Source organism: Chrysochloris asiatica, unplaced genomic scaffold, assembly GCF_000296735.1.
Source record: "Chrysochloris asiatica unplaced genomic scaffold, ChrAsi1.0 scaffold00177, whole genome shotgun sequence".
Lineage (NCBI taxonomy): Eukaryota > Metazoa > Chordata > Mammalia > Afrosoricida > Chrysochloridae > Chrysochloris > Chrysochloris asiatica.
In genome coordinates, this window is record NW_006408695.1 from 3,978,462 (window position 1) to 3,984,032 (window position 5,571).

Here is a 5,571-nt window from a genome sequence, read left to right on the forward strand (position 1 = left end):
AGTCTAGTTCTTTCAGAAAAAAAGAGGTAAGAGCAATAAAAGAATATCTGTGGCCTATATTCAAAGATGTCAGCTTGAGGACTAAGATGCGCCTAACCCAAGCCATGGTATTTTCAATAACTTCATATGCATGCGAAAGCTGGACAGTGAATAAGGAAGACCTTAGGAGAATTGATGCTTTTGAGTTATGGTGTTGGAGGAAAATATTGAAAGTGCCATGGGCTGCCAAAAGAAACAACAGATCTGTGTTGGAAGAAGTACAACCAGAGTGTTCCTTGGAGGCCAGGGTGGCCAAACTTCGTCTCTCACACTTTGGACATATTGTCAGGAGGGACCAGTCGCTGGAGAAGGATATCATGTTTGGTAAGGTGGAAAGTCTGAGAAAAAGAGCAAGACCCCAGCAAGATGGATTGGCAAAATGGCAGCATCAATGTGCTCAAGTGTGGCAACAATCATGAGGTTGGCCTAGGACCAGGCAGTGTTTTGATCTGTTGTTCATAGAGTCCCTATGAGTTGGTACAGACTTGATGGCACCTAAAAACAACAACAACATTCATGAATGGGGAGTCCTGGGGTGGTGTGGTAGGTAAAGCACTGGACCAAAATGTTTGTTTGAACCACAAGGTCAGCTGGTTGAAAACTCACTTATACAGAGTTGTTGAGTGAAGAGTCTGAACTTAACAACACCAACATTCATGAATGGAGAAATTCAAATAAATGAATAAGTTTGAATATTCCTTGGAGTGTTTCTTTTGGTATGTTAACTTTCTTTTGGTAAGGTCAACTGATCTTGCAGTTCAAGCTGACATTGAGATATAGTGCTTATCCTACAGTGCCACACCAGGACTCCCTCTTAGGGTATGTTGTTGTTGTTAAACACCATCGAGTCAGTTTCGACCCATAACGACTTTGTATAGGGTTTCTAAAAAGCGGCTGGTGAGCTTGAACAGCCTACCTTGCAGTTCAAATGGCTTTGCAGTCTGGCGCATTAACCCATAGTGCCACATCAGGACTCCTCTTTTGGTATGTTGTTAAGTGCCATCAAGTCAGTAACAACTCATAGTGACCCTATGTACAACAGAACAAAGCACTGCCCAGTCCTGGGCCAACCTCACAATTGTTTCCATGCTTGAGCCCATTGATGCTGCCACTTTGCCAATCCATCTCACTGGGGGTCTTCCTCTATTTCTCTGACCTTCCACCTTACCAAACATGATAACCTTCTCCAGCAACTGGTCCTTCCTGACAATATGTTCAAAGTATGAGAGACAAAGTTTGGCCGTCCTGGCCTCCAAGGAGTACTCTAGCTGCACTTCACCCAACACAGATCTGTTGGGTCTTTTGGCAGCCCATGGCACTTTCAATATTTTCCTCCAACACCATAACTCAAATGCATCAATTCTTCTAAGGTCTTCCTTATTCACTGTTCAGATTTCACATGCATATGAGGTTATTGAAAATACCATAGCTTGGATTAGGTGCATCTTAGTCCTCAAGCTGACATCTTTGCTCTTCAACACTTTAAAAAAGTCTAGTGCAGCAGATTTGTCTAACACAATAAGTTGTTTGGTTTCTTGACCGCTGCTTCCATGAGTGTTGATAGTTGATCCAAGAAGAATGAAGTCTTGACAACTTCAATCTTTTCTCTGTTGATAAGAATGTTGTTTATTGGTCCAGTGGTGAGGACTTTTGTTTTCTTTACATTGAGATACAATCCATATCAAAGGCTTTGTTTGATCTTTATCAATAAATACTTTGTCTTCTTCACTTTCAGTAAGCAAGGTTGTATTATCTGCATATCGCAGGTTGTTAATGAGTCTTCTTCCAATCCTGAAGCCATGTTTTTCTTCATATAACCCAGCTTCTTGGATTATTTGCTCAGCATACAAGTTGAACAAGTATGGTGAAACAATACAACCTTGTCGTACACCTTTCTTAATTTTAAACTATCCAGTGTTCCCATGTTCTGTTCAAACAACTGCCTCTTGGCCCATGTACAGATTCCTCATGAGCATAATTAAGTGCTCAGGAATGCTCATACTTCACAATGTTGTCCGTAGCTTATCATGATCCACACAATCGAAAGCCTTTGTGCAGTCAATAAAGCACAGGTAAACATCTTTCTAATATTATCTGCTTTCAGCCAAGATCCATTGGACATCAGCAATGATATCCCTCATTCCACAGCCTCTTCTGAACCAAGCTTGAATCTCTTGAAGTTCTCTGTCAATGTATGCTCACAGCTCACATGGTATATCAAATATATTGTCCTGTGATTTCCACATTCCATTGGGTCACCTCTCTTCGGAATGGGCACAAATACAGATCTCTTCCAATCAGTTGGCCAGATAGTTGTCTTCCAAATTTCTTGGCAGAGATGAGTGAGTGCCTCCAGTGCCGCTTCACTTTCTTGAAAGATTTCAAGTTTTATTCCCTCAGTTCCTGGAGCCTTATTCTTTGCTAATTCCTTCAATGCACCTTGGACTTCTTCCTGCAGTATCATTGGCTCTTGATCATATGGTACCTCTTGAAATGGTTGAACATTAACCATTTCCTTTTGGTACAGTGACTCTGTATCTTCCTTTGTATCGGTATCACCAAAAATGAGTTAGTCCATGGTGTTACATTTTGGCAGTAACTCTGAACCTAAGAAGTCCAACTGTGACATTGCATGGCATCTTAAAGAGATCCCTGAAATGTTTGCCATGACTCCAAAATAAAATCCCTATTAACTATGATGGAAGTTCTAGCTTAGTTAATATTACTCATTAACTTCTCTCTGCATTGCCACCTAAAAGAGTCAACTTCCGACTCCACATGATATTATTGTATGACTGTGAATCTGTATAATTCTCCCAACAAAATATACCAAAACCAAATACGTTGCCTTTAAGTCTTTCTGACTCCTACCAACCTCATGTGACAAAGTAGAACTGTCCCATAGGGTCTCCAAGGCTGCAAGTCCTGGTGTGGTGTTGAAAGATAATGCACTGGACCAAAAGGTCATTTTGAACCATAATGCTGTTGGCTCAAATTCATCTGCCGCTCCTTGGGAACCCTATAGAGGGTTGCTCTGAGTGGGAACTGACTTGAACACACTTAATAACAACAGTCTTTATAAGAATAGATAGTCACATCTTTTCCTTGGAGAGGGACTGGTAAGTTGGAACTGTCAACATTTGATCAGCAGCAAATGTTAATCACTGTGCCACCATGGCTCCATCTCCAAAGCCTAAACAGTGGATAAACTATCTTAATATATATATATTCAATTTAGAAAGGGTCTTACATATTTTAGTCCAAAATTCTATTCAATATAAGAAACACTAAGATTACTAGAGGGTCCTGGTATGGCACTGCAGGGTAAGCACAGGACAGCTAATCACAAGGTACATAGTTCAAACCTACCAGCCTCCTCAGAAACTCTATACAGAGTCAGTATGAGTCAGAACTGACTCCAGAGTGCAAAGCAAAAAGAAAAAAAAGATTATTATTTCTGTTGTTAAGTACCGTGGAGTTGGTTCCAACTCATAGTGATCCTGCACAGGGTTTCTGAGGCTGCAAATCTTTATGGGAGCAGAAAGCCTCATTTTTCTCCCACAGAACAGCTGATAGTTTTGAACTGCTGACTTTGAGGGTAGCAGCCCGATTCGTAACCACTATGTTACCAGACTACCAATATGCATCTACTGCTGGTGTGGCACTGTAGGATCACCACTGGTCTGCAAACTACAAGGTTGGCAGCTCAAACCTACTAGCAGCTCCTCAGAAACCCTATGAATCTATTTGATGTCACCTAACAACAAGAACAACCCAACTTTAAATTTGTGTCTTATGATAAAGGAATGCTGGCTTGATGTATTTAAATATGTGAGAGAGGAATACTTTTAAAAATTGATGTCTCTGGCTTTATTTTTAATTTATCCTCCAAAATCAAATCCAACTGCAGTCCTTATGCCAATGTCATTTTAAGAATTATAATACTATCTTATTTATAATTTATAGAGCCCTGTTGTGGTGTTGTGGTTTAATGTGCCAGATGCAAAGCCATTTGAACTGCAAAACTGGTGGTTCAAGCTCAACCAGCTGCTCCTCTGAAATCCTATACAGGGTGGTTATGGGTCGGAATCGACATGATGTCAATTAACAACAACAACAACATTTATAATTCATATAATAGCAAAACTTGGAAACTACCTAAATGTACAATAGTTTAATTTTACAATAGAAGTTTGGTTAGACAAAGTATGGCTCATGTTTTATAGGATAATGTGTGTTGTGGTTATTGTTAGGTGCCATTGAGTTTGTTCCTAACCTGTGTATAACAAAATGAAACGTTGCCCAGTCCTGCCCATCCTCGCAATTATGATGATGTTTGAGCTCATTGTAGCTACCACTGTGTCAATCCTTATTACTGGAGTCTTCAACTCTTTCAATGACCCTTCACTTACCAAGCATGATACCCCTCTCCAGGGACTAGTACTTCCATGGACATGTCCAAAGAACGAAAGACAAAGCTTTACCATCCGCACTTCTAAGGAACATTCTGATTCTACTTCTTCCAAGACAAATTTTTGTATACTTTTGACAGTGTATGGTACTTCCAACATTCCTCACCAACACCATAATCTAGATGCATTGATTCTTCTACGATATCCCTTATACAATGTCCAACTTTCACATGTATATGAAATGATTGAAAATACCATGGCTTGGGTTGGGAGCACCTTAGTCCTGAGAGTGACATCTTTAGTCTATAACAATTCAAAGAATTCTTTGGCAGCAGATTTTCCCAATGCAACATTTTGTTTGATTTCTTGACTTCTGCTTCCATAAGCATTGACTGTGCATCCAAGCAAATGAAGTTTTTAGCTTAAGAGTCTAATTGGTCTAACATCCATCTTTTTTTTTTTTTTTCCCTGTCTTTTTAATGACCTTTTATTTTCTTCACATATGATTTTTTTTTTTTTTTTATGTCATCCCACGACTCCTCTGGTCTTCTGTAATTAGTGTTTAATGAATCTAATCTGTTCTTGAGATGATCTCCAAATTCAGGTGGAATATACACAAAGCCATATTTTGGCTCTCTTGGACTTGCTTTAATTATCTTCAGCTTCAGCCTGAATTTGCATATGAACAATTGATGATCTGTTCCACAGTTGACCCTGGCTTGTTTTGGTTGGTGATATCAAGCTTCTCCATTGCCTCCTCCTACATATATAGTCAGTATGAGTCCTGTGTATTCCATCTGGCCAGGTGCACCTGTATAGTCATCTTTTGTGTTACTGAAAAAAAGTATTTGCAATGAATAAGTCATTGGTCTTGCAAAATTATATCATGTTATCTTCAGTTTTGTTTCTATCACCAAGGCCAATTTTCCAATTGGCATTCCTTCCTCTTTGTTTCCAATGTATGCTTTCAAATCACAAGTAATTATCAATGCACTTAGATTGCATATTTGATCAATTTCATACTGAAGAAGTTGTTACAAATCTTCAATTATATCATTATTGGCCTAAATGCTGATATTTAAATTTGAAGAACAGTGCTACTAAATGATATTCCTTGTAG